At 42.6% G+C, this 19,133-nt stretch overlaps 1 protein-coding gene across 3 annotated transcripts in view; it reads left to right on the forward strand.

Moving 5' to 3' along the window:
• Nucleotides 1-19,133, forward strand: part of LOC102287021 (uncharacterized) — a 194,547-nt gene that overhangs the window by 106,040 nt on the left and 69,374 nt on the right. The gene's annotated exons all lie outside the window — the stretch shown is intronic.

Here is a 19,133-nt window from a genome sequence, read left to right on the forward strand (position 1 = left end):
GGGTGCAGGCAATGGGTAGAGGTCATGGAGGGTGTTGGAGAGGGCACCAGGGAAGCCATGCCTGACTAGGGTCTAGAAAGCTGAGACATCCTGGCAGAGTGGAAGGGGCAGGAGTTCCCTCCACCTTTGCCCTCTGAGCACAGAGGAGCTGTGGGCACTCGCCTGCATATCCCCAGTTCTGTGGACCTGTTAGTGGAGAGAGGAGAAGGTCTGACTTCACTCTCTCCTGAAGTCCTTCTTGCTTCCTGGACGTTTCTAACTGCCTAGAGTGCTATGCATTTTATGTTATCTACTCACAAACACACACACTCACAGACACACTCACACCAGTCAGATACACATACACTCATGCACTTCCATGCCCACATACTGATGGGACGCTGGCTCTAGAATCAGACTTGGATTTAAACCCCAGCGATTGCACTTAATAGCTGTGTGTCCTTTTAGCAGTGAATTAACCTTTTGGAGACTCCATTTCCTCCTCTTTAAGATGGTAATATGAATAGAATATTCTTCATCCAGTTGTTGTGAAGAGCAAGTTAGATAAAGCATGTAAAGCATAGTTACGACATTTAGGAAGTGAAGTGCATGTGTACTCAGTTGTGATTAACTCTTTGCGACCCCGTGGACTATAGCATGCCATGCTCCTCTGTCCATGGAATTATCCCAGCAAGAATACTGGAGTGGGTTGCTATTTCCCTCTTCAGGGGATCTTCCCAACCCAGGGATCAAACCCACATTTCCTGTAGCTCCTGCACTGACAGGTGGATTCTTTACCACTGAGCCACCTAGGAAGCCCTCCTAGTATGTACAGTAAATGCTCAATAAATTGCAGCTGCCATTATTAAGCTTAATAAGTAGTAGCTGTCATCATCATCATTATCATTTACTTTTTTCCAAGAAATTTCCTTTATTAAAACAAAATGTCTAACAACTCCAAAAGTACATTTGCCTTTCAAAAAATCTGTCTATTTTGAGCCAGCATTTCTCTTCCTCTTGGGGTCTGACCAGGCCGCCTGGAGTCTGGAGAGGAAGTTATGGGTGATGCTCTTCAATGGGAAGCCACCTGTCCACGCTTTGTGTTCCCCTCAGAGAAATCTGTTGTCCTGGGAAGTCTTTTCTTTGGATGGCAATCTGGCTGCGAAAATGAAGCTGGGCTTTTTTGTGTCTGAGCGCATACCGGTTCCAGGGCTCTGCTGGGGGTGGAACAGCTTGTCATTAGCAGGTGATTCTGGAGCTTCCTGCTGGCAGCCCCGTCTCCTCACAGAGTTACGTGAAGCCCTGCCGTCTGTTGGTGAGCACTTCTGCGGGTGCGGGTCTGTGAGCGGTGTTCCTGACAGACTCTCTCAAGGATCTGATCTTAGAGTCTCGTCTCCCACCTTGAGAAGCTGTGTAACTGTGTGTCATGGATACAGACAGAATCACTCCCGTCTGAACCACCCTGCAAGAGGTCAGGACATTCCTCATCTCCCTGAGAAGGATGTGAGAAACCCCAGATGAGCTGTTCAAGAGACTCGTGAGTCCCCTGCAGGGCATGGGGACCCTGGTCTGGGAGGCCATCTAGTGCAGAGAATAAGTCTTTGAGTTATGAACCAGGCATCATCGGGCTTGAATCTCAGGTCTCACCCTTAGTAGTTGTGTAAGTTTGAACAGCTCACTTCTTTGAGTCCCAGTTTCTTGCTCTGTAAAATAAATTTCTGGCACATAGTAAGTGCTCAACACACAGTAAGTCATTGATAAGATCTGGGTCCCAGTCTGGGCTGTGCCATTAAGTAGCGCAGTAGCCTTGCCTGTCATGTCACCTTGAAGTTCTGATGGGTAGAACGTGTGGGGAACTCAGAAGTCTCTTCTAGCTCTAAGGTTCTATGATTGTACCAGTGGCTCCTATTCTATAGATCTTGGTACCTTTGGCATTACCTGTCCCTCCTGAATTACTCTTCTCTCCCTCTCCAAGGGATCATTCCTGCCAGTGTAGATGCTTGATCCACTATCTCCCATTTTTAGTATATGTTCCCATCATCCTTTATCAATTATGAATCTTTCCTAGTAAGCATCCTGAATGCTTTATTTCCTCAATTTCATCAGGGCAGGGATTCTGGGGAAGCCAGAAAAGTGATGTGAAGGATAAAAGCTGCTCAGCAGTCTTACTTCCTCCAGGTCTTGGCCCAGGAGATGCTCTGAGATGATACCAGCTTTGTCACTTCTCCTGGCTAATGATTTAATTTTATGTGTCATCATGGCTGGGCCACAGTGCCCAGATATGTGGTCAAACATTAATCTGTTTCTGTGAGGGTGTTTGGATGAGATGTACATTTAAATTGTTGGACTTTGAGTAAAGCAGATTTCCTTCCATAAGGTGGATGGGCATCATCTAATCAGAAAGTTTGAATAAATCAAAAGACTGACTTCCCCTAAGTAAGAGAGGAATGCTGCTGCAGATGGCCTTCAGACTTGAACTATGTCATCAGCTCTTCCTGAATCTCTAACCTGACTGCCTTTGAATTTGAACTGAAGTTCTTTCCTGAATCTCCAGCCAGAGTTTGGACTCACCAAGCATCTACAATTGATTGAGCCAGTATCTTATAATAAATTTCTTTTTCTGTCTTTCTGTCTATCTACATCTGTAGATCTGTTGGTTCTGTTTCTCAAGAAAACTCTGACCAATATACTATTCAACCCCAGCCTGTTCATGTATGTCCTTCTCCCTGATTCTGGATTTCTTCTCTTTTCATAGAACTTATTTCCTGACAGTCTCATAATTCAGGAGAAAAGTGACCCGGTAAATTCAGCAATACCAAGGCGATAGAGACAGTTGTATGTCCCCCTCCCGTGTGGGGCTCACCTGTAGAAGGGAAAGAGGGCAATGCTCAACACAGACATCACCAAGAATGGACACTCAGGCATCAGTAGGGATGTCACTTCACTTGTTTAGAAAACCAGATCTGGTACCAGTGTAGCACTAGAGAAAAGTCATCTGCAATGAAAGAGAGATGAAAACCTCATTCATCTGGTCTAGCTGAGTGATGTCAAGGTAAAGGGAAGGGGTTTAGGGTCTTAAGCCTTTGGCTTAAATCTTGCTTGCGTGTCTTTAGGCAAATCCCTTAATTTCTCCAAGCCTTAGTTTCCTCATCTGTGATAGGGCAGAGGATAAATTTGCTATGAAAACCAAGCTAATAAAAACATGTAACCTGCTTGGCACACGGTAGGAGCTAAATCAACACTAGTTTCTTTATCCTCTTAAGAGAGAGATTGTGGGTGTGCATGCTAGTGTGTGGGTGTGCATGCTTAATTGTGTTTGACTCTTTGTGACTCTGGATTGAAGCCCACTAGGCTCCTCTGCCTATGGAATTTTCCAGGCAAGAATACTGAAATGGGTTGCCATTTCCTTCTCCAGGGGATCTTCCCAGCCTAGGGATTGAACTCAAGTCTCTGTGTCTCCTGCATTGGCAGGCAGGTTCTTTACCACTAGCACCACCTGGGAAACTGGGAAGGCAGGAACAGTGAGAGTTAAATCTGTAAGAGAAGTTGCAGCAACTGTGGTACAGAGTGCATCTTTCTGTGACCACTTCCCTGGGTTCTGGGTTTGCAGACGTGGATTTAACTGCAGGAGCAGCAGGCCTATAATAAGAGTTGCTCATCTTTGCAAAGTGGCCTGGGAGAGCTTACCCTTGCACTCTCCCTCTGCCCTTTTTTCAGGGCATGGATAGGAGCAGGATTGCCTTTCCTCATAGTCTTTGAAGGAGACTCTTTTTTCTTTTGCTTTGCCATGGACCTCTGAGCCCAACTGGGTCATCCCCACGTTGATCAGAGTAAGTCTGGATCCAAGGTGCTCTTCCTTCTGTGGTGCCCTTGGGGAAACAGCATAGACATTTTGAGAATGCATATGCAACAAAAGCCTCAAGAACAAAGAAAAGAAGTGACATACTTTGCCCTTCTGCTTGACTTAAAGACACTCAATTTATATCTGTTGTCCTGATGAGTAGCTCTTGAGAAATTTCGTTTTGCTCTGGGCTAATCTTTCTCTCTAATTCAAAACAGTCCATACTTTCAAAAGGAAAATCCCTTTTCTGCAAGTATCTGGGAAAGTGTAAAGATTTCCAGCCATGTATTCTACCTGATTTGTCACTCTTCAGAAAGCCTACCTCAATTTGGGAATGAAGAAACTAGCCTTATCTCAGATCTTCCCCCCGCCCCCTCCACATCACATTGCCTGTACCAACTTCTCATCTCATATGGGATTGACAAAGTAATTTATGTGCATTTAGTGAGAGGCTTGCCATGTTCCCTGATGGTTCTGGGTACCATGGGAAGGAAAGAAAAGAAGAAAAAGTCATGGCGAGCAGCTCTTAAGGAGTGGGGAGAGCTTATAACTTTGAGAAAGCTTGTAATCTCACCATATCTACCTTTCACCCCATGGCACCCCACCCACCAGGTGGTCATATAAGTTATCAATTGTGGGATACTTTCAAAGTGAAAGTAGATGCTATTAGTGTATCAGGACAACAGATGTAACACACTCTACTTAGTATTAAGAGCTATCTAGATGCTTAATAAGTCTGAGTAGGGTGAGTGGAGACCTGATTTCTCTTTTTAAAATTTAAGTATAGTTGATTTCCAAAGTTGTACTAATCCCTGCTATAGAGCAAAGCAATTCAGTTATACATATATATACATTCTTTTCCATTATAGTTTATCTTAGGATATTGAATATAGTTCCTGTGCTACACAGTAGGGCCTTGTTGTTAAGACCTGGTTTATTTATCTCTTTTTCTCTTAAGTATTTTGATTTTGCTCTAATTTTACCAATTAGAGAAGTGGGGATGGAGTTGGGTGTTCAGAACTTGATCTAAACATTGGGCAAACTGGAATCACAGATGGACAGACTTCCGTCAACACCTATCATAACACGATACATGTGGGGCTGAGTCAGCCAGATAGCAACATAAATGGAATAAAAGGCTTCCCCATTGCTCTGAAAGTCTCTCAGTCCTGTCCAGCTCTTTGCGACCCCATGGACTGTAGTCCATGGAGTTCTCCAGGCCAGAATACAGGAGTGGGTAGCTTTTCCCCTTCTCCAGCAGATCTGACCCAGGAATCGAACTGGGGTTCTCCACTGGAGAAGGGATAGGCTACCCACTCCAATATTCTTGGGCTTCCCTGGTGGCTCAGCTGGTAAAGAATTCGCCTACAATGCGGGAGACCTGGGTTCGATCCCTGGGTTGGGAAGATCTCCTGGAGAAGGAAAAGGCTACACACTCCAGTATTCTGGCCTGAGAATTCTATGGACTGTATAGTCCATGAGGTCACAAAGAGTCGGACGCAACTGAGAGACTTTCACCATTGCTCTGGCCTTAGAACACTGGGCTCAGAAGGAGGATGACTGAAAAAAGCCGTGAACTTTTGTTGAGCTAAATAAGAAACTCTTTGTGCCCATGAATTCTAGAAGCATTGGTCCCGAGGACCCCACTCTAAAGTCAACCAGCCAAAAAGCTCTGAGAAGTTCAGTGGTACCGTAAGCGCAAGACAAGTGTAGCGAGTGGCTGAGCACTTGCCCCTGGTTTTAGATGACGCTTTCTGTAAGTGACATTTTGTTGCGAAGTCTTGTCCATCCATCAATCCTTGTCCATCCTTCTGTTGCCTTCCCAAGTCAGCAGTGCCTCTTCCCAGCCCACCTGGCACCAGATGTTCTGCAGCCACCACTGTGTGTCCCGCGTCCTCCGAGTGGCAGAATGCAAAATCTCCGGCGACGTTCACCTGGAAGCGCTTAGCCCTCAACAGCTGCAGCCCCTTGATTACCTTGCCCGCCTCGGCAGCTTGGTGCCTCCACCGTATCAATTGCTTGTCAATTCGGTTTAGCCATGACTTTGACTGACTGGATTGAGGGGAGTGGAAGTGGGGTGTAGGCGAATGGTTAAAATTAATTGCTACATAAGAAAAAATTGAAAGATAATTATTCCTGCTTTCCTGTCAGTGCTCGAGGGTAGATGACCTCATTAACTTGCAGCTTGTACACAATTCAATTACTAGGAGATGGAAAATACATTTTTAATTACCTCTGTGGCCTGCGTACCATTTATCTCCATTTGCATGGCCTTTTTTTTTTTTTTTCAAACTGTTGTGCTGTGAAGAAGTAGCACCATCTTAGGAAGGTTGTCATGAAAGCTGATTCCTGGCTTCTATTATTCCTGTTTAAGGTGGGGTATTAAATGTGTGAGATTAACCCCTCGATGCTAGGTGAGTTGCAAGGCAAGCAACCCCTGCGGTAGTAATGTATTTTTAATTAGCTTCTTACGTCAGAAAATTCCCAACTTCTAGTGAGAGAGAACTAAGAAGGATAAACTTCTGTATTTGGTTTCCAATCATTGAAAGGAAAAATTAAAAGCCATGGAAAGCATGGAATTCAGGACGGTGGCCAGCATCAATATCCATATGGATCCCAAAGGAGAATTCCAGTCCTATTTTGATATCTGTTATTTTGTTGATTGAATTAAATGATGGCTTTATTACCTTAAATGTGTTGCTTGGCATTCTTCTTTTCATTTTTTATTTTAATTTTTAAAATTTCAATTCATTTATTTTTAGCTGCACTGGGTCTTCAGTGCTGTGTGCCGGTTTTCTCTCGTAGCAGCAAGCAGGAACTAATCTCTAGTTGCAGCGCACAGGCTTCTCACTGACGTGGCTTCTCTTGTTGCAGAGCACGGGATCTAGGCACATGGGCTTCAGTCGTTGCAGTGTATGGGCTCAGCAGTTACAACTTGCAGGCTCTAGAGCACAGGCTCAGTGGCAGTGGTGCATGGGCTGTGTTGTTCTGCAGCATGTGGGATCTTCCCAGACCAGGGATCAAACCCATGTGCCCCACATTGGCAGGCAGATTCTTAACCACTAGGCCACCAGGGAAGTCCCTTCTTTTTTAAAAAACAGTTCCATACACAACTTAGAAAACTGTCTAAGCTATGGATGTTTTTGCAGAAGTCCCTGTGTAGGTATTGCCTGCTATTGCTCTCAGGATCAGTAGTGTTCTGGAGAATAGCTTTCACCTCTCAACATCTGTCTTCTGTCCCCAAAATGCCCTAGACTTGAGTTCCTATATACTCTGAAACAGGTAGACAAGATATACCCTGGATAAAGTTGTACATGTGGGACCTGCTTCCACCATACAGTCACACACCATGGGTTATTGTTCCCCCTACTCTACAAATACAAAACTTCAAGGGGCAAGTCTGCATTGTACTTGAACAGCGTCTTTAGTCTATATGTTTGTAAATTTGGGAGTTATATTTGCAAAGACAGCTTATTTGTTTCTATGAATTCCATGGATATTGTTCATTAATTACAATCACTATGGATCTTATACAGTAGGAACAATGAGTAAATATTTAGTATATTTTGAAAAAGTTGGATGACTTTTGAATTGACTTGCTATTGCATCTATTTGGATGTAGCATCACAATCAGAACATTGCTCTTGAACCATGCAGGAAATACCTAAAAAACACAGACAGATGTTAATTCTGCCAACACCACGTTTTAAAGGAAATCCTTCCTCCCCTCTCAGCCTTCCTCTCTTTAGGCCTTCATGCATGAGCTGTAGAACATTGACTGAACTCTAGCTGAGCATGTTATGAATAATAAACACCCCAGTTTTTGTGGAGGTCATGGTCTAACAGGGGAGATTGACATGTAGATCAGTAACTATATCACATGATAAATGTGACAATGAAATATTCTCATGTAACCAAGAAGAGGCTGTGATTAAGTTTTCCCAAGGTATCCAGGATGGCTTTTTGTTCCAAACCAGCTTATTTGTTTCCAGCTTATGATCCAGGTGGCTCATATGGTAGAGAAGTCCAAGTCACTCAGTTGTGTCCGACTCTTTACAACCCCATGGACTGTACAGTCCATGGAATTCTCCAGGACAGAATACTGGAGTGGGTAGCTTTTCCCTTCTCCAGGGGATCTTCCCAACCCAGGGATTTGTCTCCTGCCTGGAGAATTCCATGAGCCTGGCAGGCTACAGTCCATGGCATCACAAAGAGTCAGACATGACTGAGCATCTTTCACTTTCACTTTATGATCCAGGGGAGACTTTCTAGTTCTATTAAGAGGTCTGTGGTTAGCTCTTTGAGAGATGGGCCCCCAGATGAAATGACCTTAAAAAAGTGTGTGCCGGGACATCGTTTCTGAGAAGGGGCCAGGTCTGAAATGTCACTTCCATAGGGTTTCCTTGGGATCCCCAAAGACCTTGTCTGTACAACTATGAGAATTTATTGCTGGAGGAGCTATGTATGTTGCCCGTGGTTATACCCAGGGGTGTGTTTTAAATGTTTAGCATAAAAGTTATAACTTATTGACATAAAAGATGTATAGCTCATATCTTACAAATACTATTAAAATATAACATTTATTGTAAATCTCATAGAGTCAGCTGATTATCACAAAAGGCTTTTGTTGATTTTTGCTGAACTCTTGTATCTGTAGCCAACCTGTAGTAGCAATCCAACCATAGTTTGACAAAATTGGACTGCAAATGAATGTCTGATTACAGTCTAATTCAGCAAAGAAGTTGCTCTTGTCATTCATGAATGAGTACAGTTCCAACATGAATGACTCAACAAAGACATATATCAGTACTGTATTCATTTGTCAATGATGTGAGAGAGTTCTGCACTGAGGCAGATATTAGATATTGGAAGAATGTTTTTTTTCATCTTTTTTTGTACTACTTGTGGTGTGACAGCCAGACGTAGCACAGTTTAAGTTTATTTTCTTCATTGCCTTCTTAAGTCTAGACTGTGAACAAAACAATAAATCAAGCCTTGATTCATAGCATTTGTTAATTTCCATGGTGTAAGTACTCCACCATAAACAATTTCAGGCTACCAACAAGGTATCATGGAATGCAGAATTGGGAAGAGATATGCAACAGGACACCTTTTTATAGTATTTCCACTACACACATAAGAGTATACTTAGTAGGAAAATGTAGTAAATTAATGAGGAGGTGATGAGGTTTGAGTAGTACATTTAATACCTTTGTTTTAAATATAATTTATTGTCGCATTTGCCACCTATTACTCCACATTTGACAACTTCCTGGATGAAGATTTTCATTCCAGTCCTAGGATATTTGGAAGACCTCTTTCAACACATATGTATTCTCTATAAAGATTAATAAATGAATTCCTTTCAAGGACAGAATCACATAAAGATGGAAGAAAGTTTTGGATTCAGACAGACCAGAGTTTAAACCTGACTCTGTCACTTACTGGTCATTAGGAATTGAGCTAGTAACTTACATCTCTTTTTCCTTGGCTGTAGAATGAAAATAATGGTATCTAAGTTTCACAGTTCTTGAAGGGTTTAATGAAGTAATTTGAAGGTATGTAACACATACTGCATGGAAGTAACACATAATTAATGGCAACTCTTACTATTAAATATAACCTATGCACATTAGGAATGCACTATGTATTAAGTCGCTCAGTCATGTCTGACTCTTTTGCAATCCTATGGACTGTAGTCCGCCAGGCTCCTCTGTCCATGGGATTCTCTAGGCAAGAATACTGGAGTGGGTGGGTCGCCATTTCCTTCTCCAAAGGATTTTCCCGACCCAGAAGTCGAACCCGAGTCTCCTACATCCCTTGCGTTGGCAGGCAAGTTCTTTAGCACTAGCACCACCTGGGAAGCCCCGCCCTCCCAGCCCCCCGCCCCCGACACACACTAGAATGAATGGACTCAAATACTTTTTTATCAATGAAATGAAACAGTGGTGATTGAATGGAGAGGTTGAGAAGCATATGCTCCAGTGGACAGGGGCCATGTGAGGATTCAGTCTTTACCTTCAGATACTCAACCTTGAGTTCTGTGCCTGGGAACAAGCCAAGTCATAGAAATAAGAGCCAGGAACCACAGCCAGCACTGTACTTGTTCTGGGTCTTTTTCCTGGGTGGGAGGAACATTTAAAATTGACTTCTTGATTTCTATCTTATTTCAAAAACAATAAATGTTTATTGTAGAAGCTTTAGAAAATATAGGTAAGTCAAAATCACCAGTAAGTCCATACTCATCAATAATCATATAACCTCTATGAACACTTTGGTGTTTTTCTCCATACATTAATTTTTTTTTTCTTTTGCAAGAATTTAATAATACTCTATTTCATACTTCAATTTCTTTGACTTACCAAATAGCATGGACATCTTTCAATGTTAATAAGTATTCTTTCCAAGCATTAATTTTCATAGCCATATAATGTGTGATTATAGGAAGGTACCTTCATATGTGTACCAAGCACACTAGTGAGTGCTGGACATATATATTATTTATAATAACATTAATATTATCCATAATCAGATCTCTCCTTCAGAAGGAGAATTTTCTAGGTCAAACGGAATGCACGTTTTACATTTAATATTAAAAACAAATCTCTCTTCATTTTGAGGCTCTTCTGACCTCATCTTCTGGAAGGTGTTCACACCTGGTTCATGAGAATGAATTTCAGACTCAGCAAGGCTGGCAGGTGCAGACCCTTCTAGCTTCCACTCATCTTCCTCACTGTGACAAGGGGAACAAAGACTACTAGAGCTTTGACTAGAGCTGGTCTTGGGATTCCTTGTCCCTGAAATGCCCCCTCTGCGTTCAAGAGTTCCTCTCGGTGCTCATGACATAAGGACAACTTTCTATCCCCTGAACACTTACCTTACACTATACTCTCTTCTGCCTTTGCGTTCTTTTAGCCTCTTGCTTAAAAATAAATCCCAGAACCCTCTCTAACGTGTCTTCAGCAAAACCTCAGAAAACGTTGCCTTATTTATTCCCTCTCTCCTTCACCCTTCCTTTCCCTGACTTTGCTCTGTCCCGCTCTCTTTGCTTGGCTAATTGTTAGCTTCTCAGTCTAGGTTTCTACTTGGAACAGGTCCAGCCCGTGAGGGTACTGGTGCTCCCTGACCTCTCCTGCCATTGTATGCCAGGAATCTCCCCGCCCCCATGTCCCCCCTTCCCTCCCTCCTATATCCCCTCCCCCCGCCTCTTCCCACAACCCTGTCCAGCCCTGGGCCATTTCAGGGATTCTCCTGTGTCTGACGGAAGAGGGGTTGAACTGCTGGATGGAAGCATGAGGGTTTCCAATGACCTGGTATGTCTCTAACTTGTACTGTTTTTATTTTAAAGGTGTAAGTGTCCCTTCTGACTTAGAGACGAGTCCTGTGAGCCAGCTACTATTTCTGTCTGGGGACATTAAGTGTACCTAACAGGGGCTTCTATTACTAGCGGTTCAGTGTCATGGTTGAGGATAGAGGCTTTGGAATCAGAAAACCTGGGTTCAAACTGTGACTGTGTGTCTTAGACCTGTATTCTTTCAGAATTCACCCAAGTCCCCCTGCACCAGTTCCTTCATCTGCAAAGTGAGAATTGTAATGGTGCCAGCTGTGCGAGGTTGTTGGGAGAATGAGAAAAAGTGTGTTTAATATTACTTTCAATTATTATTATTCAATAATTATATAATTATTAATTATACAATTAATATTGTATAATTGAAATATTACTATTCTTTCAAAAAGTAATCATATTTCAAAAATACTACACCACTATTCAAACACCACTATTCAAACTAAATGACAACCTTCACCTCAGTCAGTTCCATTCAGTCGCTCAGTCATGTCCGACTCTTTGCAACCCCATGGACTGCAGCACGCTAGGCCTCCCTGTCTGTCACCAACTCCCAGAGTTTACTCAAACTCAAGTCCATTGAGTCGGTGATGCCATCCAACTATCTCATCCTCTGTCCTCCCCTTCTCCTCCCGCCTTAAATCTTTCCCAGCATTAGGGTCTTTTCAAATGAGTCAGCTCTTTGCATCAGGTGGCCAAAGTATTGGAGTTTCAGCTTCAGCATCAGTCCTTCCAATGAATATTCAGGACTGATTTCCTTTAGGATGGACTGGTTGAATCTCCTTGCACTCCAGGGGACTCTGAAGAGTTTTCTCCAATACCATAGTTCAAAAGCATCAATTTTTCACCGCTCAGCTTCCTTTATAGTCCAACTCTCACATCCATACATGACTACTAGAAAAACCATAGCTTTGACTAGACAGACATTTGTTGGCAAAGTAATGTCTCTGCTTTTTAACATTCTGTCTAGGTTGGTCATAGCTCTTCTTCCAAGGAGCAAGCATCTTTTAATTTCACCTAGTCAATGATAAATGCACCCAGATGGCTCAGAGGAGGTAACCATGTAGAGGTATCCTTGGAACAGGGGCCTGCACATAACCAGTGTTAGCTATTGTTATTCTGCAAATATTTATTAGGAACTTAATAATGATGCATTATAATGCAATACAATGGATAAATTACACTGTATAATAAACAAGTGCACTGTATTCAAATATATTTACTATAATATAAATAGTTGTATTGTGCAATAAATCAATTGTATAATTGAATTAACCAAAAAGATGCTCAAACACATGAGTATAAAAATGGGGATTAAAACAGTGAAATGTTACTTTTTATGTTTTTCATTTTGGCCAGGATTAAAAACAGTGGTAGTTCTAATGTTGGTGAGGACCTGGGAGAACAGGCATTGTTTTTGGCACTCTTGCTGGGAGTAACTAAAACTGACATTAACTATACCCTTTTGAACTGTCACACTACTTTTCAGAATTTATCCTAAGAAAATGATCATTTTTCTAAGCTGTAATCTCAGGACTTGTCTTTGTAGCATTTCACATGATTATAAAAAATTGTAGAACATCTTGAAGGTCCATCAGTATGAGAATGATTAGGTATATTTTGATATTCTAATTCTATGCTGCTTTTAACAATTATGATATGAATTTGTATTCTTTTACATAGAAAGAGTGCATAATTTATTAAGTGATAAGATCAAGTTACAAAACATGCTCTGGCATGATTGGGCATCTCTTTAAAATGTACCTCAATGTATATGCATGTGTATGTACATGTATGAGTATGTATGTGCTCTGTGCACATAGTAAAAATTCTGAATGTAAATACATGAAAAATTTAACAGTGGAGGAGTTTTAGAAGGTGGACTTTATTCTTGAAACATCTCTATGAAATTTGAAGTTTTTACAATGAATATGTAATAATTTTATAATCAGAAGAAAAGAATAAAGTTTTTTTCTCTTATTTGTTAAAGAAAAAAGGAACCTATTCTTTGCAAAGCAAGGTGCTGCCAGTGGGTAATTAAAACAAGCACCCTGTCTGCAGGCTAAAGAAAACAATGGGAGATGGACCATGGTGTGCAGTGGGAGCTAAGAGATGAATTATTCCAACTACCTGGGGGAGGGGCTTCAAAGAGGAAGGGACATTTGAACTTGGCCTTGAAGGATGAGACTCAGGGGGACATCAGAAAAACTTTGGGATTGATAAAATTATGCATAAGCTGTTTATAGTCTGAACTAAAGTGCTGGGTTTTCTCAGCCATAAAAAGGAATGCAAGTGGGTCATTTGTAGAGACATGGAAGGACCTAGAAACTGTCATACAGAGTGAAGTAAGTCAGGAAGAGAAATACACATTATATATTAATGCACATTGTGGGATCTAGAAAATGGTATAGATCTTATTTGCAAAGCAGAAATAGAGACAGATAAAGAGAACAAACATATGGACACCAAGGGGAGAAACAGGGTGTGTGGGATGAATTGGATGATTGGGATCAACATATATACACTACTGATACTATGTATAAAATAGATAACTAATGAGAACCTACCGTATAGCTCAGGGAACCCTACTCAGTGCTCTGTGGTGACCTAAATGGGAAAGAAATCCAAAAAAGAGGCAATTATATATATATAGGGGAAGGCAATGGCACCCCACTCCAGTACTCTTGCCTGGAAAATCCATGGATGGAGGAGCCTGGTAGGCTGCAGTCCATGGGGAAAGTCGGACACGACTGAGTGACTTCACTTTCAATTTACTTTCATGCAGAAGGAAATGGCAATCCACTCCAGTGTTCTTGCCTGGAGAATCCCAGGGACGGGGGAGCCTGGTGGGCTGCCGTCTGTGGTCGCACAGAGTTGGACACGACTGAAGTGACTTAGCAGCATATATATATATATATATATATATATATATATATACATAGAGAGAGAGAGACACACACACACACACACAGTTATGCTGATTAATTTTGCAGAAAGTAGTCATGTATGGATGTGAGAGTTGGACTGTGAAGAAAGCTGAGTGCCGAAGAATTGATGCTTTTGAACTGTGGTGTTGGAGAAGACTCTTGAGAGTCTCTTGGACTGCAAGGCGATCCAACCAGTCCATTCTTGGGGAGATCAGCCCTGGGATTTCTTTGGAAGGAATGATGCTAAAGCTGAAACTCCAGTACTTTGGCCACCTCATGCAAAGTTGACTCATTGGAAAAGACTCTGATGCTGGGAGGGATTGGGGCAAGAGGAGAAGGGGGCGACAGAGGATGAGATGGCTGGATGGCATCACTGACTCGATGGACGTGAGTCTGAGTGAACTCCGGGAGTTGGTGATGGACAGGGAAGCCTGGCATGCTGCGATTCATGGGGTCGCAAAGAGTCAGACACGACTAAGCAACTGAACTAAACTGAACACAGCAATGTAAAGCTTTTACGTGTGTGTGTGTGTGTGTGAGTGCTCAGTCACGTCCAACCCCTTGTGACCCCACGGACTGTAGCCCACCAGACTTCTCTGTCCATGGAATTTTCTAGGCAAGAATACTGGAGTGGATTGCCGTTTCCTCCTCCAAGGGATCTTCCCGACCCAGGAATCAAACCCACGTCTCTTGCATCTCCTCCATTGGCATGTGAATTCTTTACCACTGGGCCAAAGCAACTATACTCCAAAAATTTTTTTTAAAAGATGTGTTGAGTTTCTGCCCCAGAATTGCTCCTCAGAAAATAAGTTGGGGTCTTTCAAGTTCTCTCATGTTATGGGATTCTCTTTCAATTGTTTTACTTTCAAAAAATCATATTAGCCTGAATTGACCTAAATCAACATTAGTTTTCAGTGCTTAGGGAGGTTCCCAGCACTGATTTAGGAATTACTCCTTTGGGTATGATTTCACAGTGGCAAGAATTAAATATATCATGGGGCTTCCCCAGTGGCTCAGTGGTAAAGAATCTGCCTGCCAATGCAGGAGATGCAAGAGACACAGGTTTGATCCCTAGGTCAGGAAGATCCCTTGGAGGAAGAAATGGCAACCCACTCCAATATTTTTGCCTGGAAAACTCCATGGACAGAGGAGTCTGGTGGGCTACAGTCCTCGGGGTTTCAAAGAGTTGGACACTACTGAGCAACCAAACATGCACACACAGAATTTATCATAAATGCGCCTTTTAGAAATCACTTTACAAAGCAATGTGATTATGTTGTGAAAGTCATGAATATACATATAAGTACAAATAAATGGAAAAATCCACAACAGTTATAATGGTGTGTGAAAATAGTACTGTGGTTTAGGATAAACTTTTCATATTAGCATCATACACAGACTCAAAATTGCTCCATCTCAAATAACTTAGATGGAAATGAAAATGAAGTTCTCTTGAAAATGGACTCCAAAAAGTCCTAGGTGATGAAAACTGATGTTAGAATAAAATTATTTCATGAAATATGGAAATGGGAAAAGCACTATTTCTGTCATGGGGTCACAAGGAGTTGGATGTGACTGAGCACTCATGTGATTTTTAATATATGTGATTTTGCATAAAAGCCTCTTCATGAAGGTGAAAGAGGAGAGTGAAAAAGTTGGCTTAAAACTCAACATTCAGAAAACGAAGATCATGGCATCTGGTCCCATCACTTCTTGGGAAATAGATGGGGAAACAGTGGAAACAGTGTCAGACTATATTTTTGGGGGCTCCAAAATCACTGCAGGTGGTGACTGCAGCCATGAAATTTAAAAGACGCTTACTCCTTGGAAGGAAAGTTATGACCAACCTAGACAGCATATTCAAAAGCAGAGACATTACTTTGCCAACAAAGGTTCGTCTAGTCAAGGCTATGGTTTTTCCAGTGGTCATGTATGGATGTGAGGGTTGGACTGTGAAGAAAGCTGAGCACCGAAGAATTGATGCTTTTGAACTGTGGTGTTGGAGAAGACTCTTGAGAGTCCCTTGGACTACAAGGAGATCCAACCAGTCCATTCTGAAGGAGATCAGCCCTGGGATTTCTTTGGAAGGAATGATGCTAAAGCTGAAACTCCAGTACTTTGGCCACCTCATGTGAAGAGTTGACTCATTGGAAAAGACTCTGATGCTGGGAGGGATTGGGGGCAGGAGGAGAAGGGGACGACAGAGGATGAGATGGCTGGATGGCATCACTGACTCGATGGACATGAGTCTGGGTGAACTCCGGGAGTTGGTGATGGACAGGGAGGCCTGGCATGCTGCGATTCATGGGGTCGCAAAGAGTCAGACACGACTGAACAACTGAACTGAACTGATGTTACTCAGTTACACTACATATTATAAGTAGGCATTTGGCTAGTTTGTCTCTATTCCCTCAAAGTTATTTCCCTGGTTTTTTCATTGAAAGAAAATGGGAAATTGGTATTTAGGGAGTTGACTTATATTCAGACAGTAGGATATTTCCTGTGTTCAGCATACAGGTGTGTCTGATATCTATGTTATTTCAACTTGTGATATTCTAATAAGCAGTAGTAACAACAACTGTCAGCTTTGCCACCTCTTGTAAGCTGTGGAATGTGTCTTTTATAACTTCATTTTGATTTCTTGGCATAAGCTTATAATGCAGATGTATTTGTTTGCTGTCGTAACAAGGTACTACAAACAGTGGTGTGAACAACAGAAATTTGCCCCCGTTCTGTTGGAGGCCAGATGCCCAGCATCAAGCTGTCTGCAGTCTTGGTTCCTTCTTAGGTCTGGGAGGGAGGACCTGTCTACTCCCCACCCTAGCTTCTGGTGGTTTGCTGGCAATCCGGTGTGTCTTGGCCTGTAGAAATGTCACCCCGATCTCTGACTTCATCTTCACCTGACGTTTTCCCTGTGTGCCTGTCTGTCTCCAAAGTCCCCTTTCTGTAAGGACAAAAAGGAGTCCTGGAGTAGGGCCCACCCCAGTGACCTCATTTAAACTGGCTTATCTCTGTAAAAAGCTCATAAGGTTACGTTCTGAGGTAATGGGAATTAGGATGTCAACATATGGATTTGGGGCAGGGAGTGTAATTCAGCTCAAAGCCAGCAGGTATACCATTGCCCTTCTACAGATGAGAAAATCGAGACCTGAAGTTGCACAGTTAGAAAGTGGTGGAACTGAGACTGGAACCCAGCTTGGTCTGGAGCCAGCCCTCTCACCTGCTCTGCCCTGCCATCCTGTCTTCCTGGTCTGACTTCGGACGGATGCTGCCTAATGGAAATTCTCTCAGCACCTGCAGGGTCTGCAAGGTTTTATCTGAAGCATTGACACTACAGTGAAACTCTTTCATCCTGATAGCTTTATGTTCAGTTGTGAACCAGAGTACAAATAGATAAGCTTTCATGTTTGTATAATTAGTCTTCACCCTTAGGGAATCTGGTAGCTAAAACCTGAGGTCATGGTCCTTTCCTCTGTTCATTAACTATTGATTAGGTACCTGCTGTAGGTAGGTAATGCTGAGAAAATATAAAGACAGGACCCTGGCCTCATCCATTCCTCTTGCTAGTCTGAAATGTGCATAATCAAATTAAAATTTAAAGTGGGAAGCCCACATGTGAGAATAAATTTGGCTTAGAAATCATGGCAGAACTTTTGATTTTTGATTAGTTTCAGAAAAATAAACCTACCCCAGCCTCAGTGTTTTAGAACTTCCTCTGGCTTGACAGTGCTCCTTTGAAGAACAGAGGGTTCGGGGAGGAACTCATGATACCTTTCAGGATTCTGAGAGAACTAACAGATGGTTACTAGTTTTCGGATGGAGGGATAGCAGCCTTCACTGAACTGTGTCCAACCCTGCACGGGGAGCTTGATCTACATGGTCTCACTTCACTGCATTCTTGAAACAACTGCTGTCGCTGGTGCTATTTTCTCCATCTTAGAGATGAAGAAAGTGAGTCTGAATGAGGTCAGAGAGCAAGGGAGTGTAGTCGCTCCTCCACAGACGTGTCCCGGGTTCCCTCACTTTTCAGGCACTGAATATACAGTGGTTGTGGCACAGTCCAGTCCCTGCCCTTGGGGTGCACAGACACGGACCACTGGCAGAAGAGTGCCCTCTGGCTTCACCCATCTCAAAGCCTATGCATTTAACCAGCATGAAAGGACAAATGCCATTCAGGTTAAAAAGAAGGGTGGATAGGACCAATCCCAGCAAAGCCCATAGGTTGGATAAAAAATAAAAAACATCTGACTGGCGGAATGGCACTAGCTTGGTCCTGATCTCTACCAGCACCGGGGAACTGCAGTCTAACCCCACCGAACACAGTAAGTGGAGTCTCAAACTCCATCCCATAAAATGTGGGGTCACATTATTGCTCACTGAGAGGTGAATGCAAAGGCTGGGTGAGTTTTCTGCCAATTGTTGATTACCATATCTCCAAATGAGCATTATCTTGTGGTTCAGGAACACAGGGATTCACAGTTATCTTTCTAAAGAAATGAATAACCTTCAGAGGAATATAATCTAACTGAACCTTCCATTTCTAACTATGTGTTATTGTGGTAAGTGTGTTCCTCAAATCTTATTTCTTTTTATTTTTCTTATGGCTCTAACCCAAAGTCTGATAATTCTTTATTGTGGGGAGGTTGTTGTGCATTGTAGGAAGTTTAGCACATCCTTGGCCTAGACCCTCTAGATGCCAGTAACACATCCCTCCAGTTGTGACAAGCAGAAATGTCTCTGGACATTGCCAAATGTTCCGTTTGGGCAAAATAGCCCCTGGGGCTGCAGGTGAGAATTACTTCTCTAGCCCTATGGTACTTTGCATGATCAAAAGGCTAGTCAACCAGCAAATATTATTGGGTTTCATTGTGTTGTGCACGGGGCTCTGTGTGAGAAGGTACTAGGCCCACAGCATGACTGGAGTTGTGCTGGGCAGACAGGACTGTGTTTGAAGGCAAAGAAGGAAACAGCAGGTTGGAGAGGTCACAGGTGGTGAGCAGCACCTGCTGAGGGAGGCATCAGGCAGTAGGTGAGTGGGCAT

The sequence above is a fragment of the Bos mutus genome, chromosome 15 (genome assembly GCF_027580195.1).
Source record: "Bos mutus isolate GX-2022 chromosome 15, NWIPB_WYAK_1.1, whole genome shotgun sequence".
NCBI lineage: Eukaryota > Metazoa > Chordata > Mammalia > Artiodactyla > Bovidae > Bos > Bos mutus.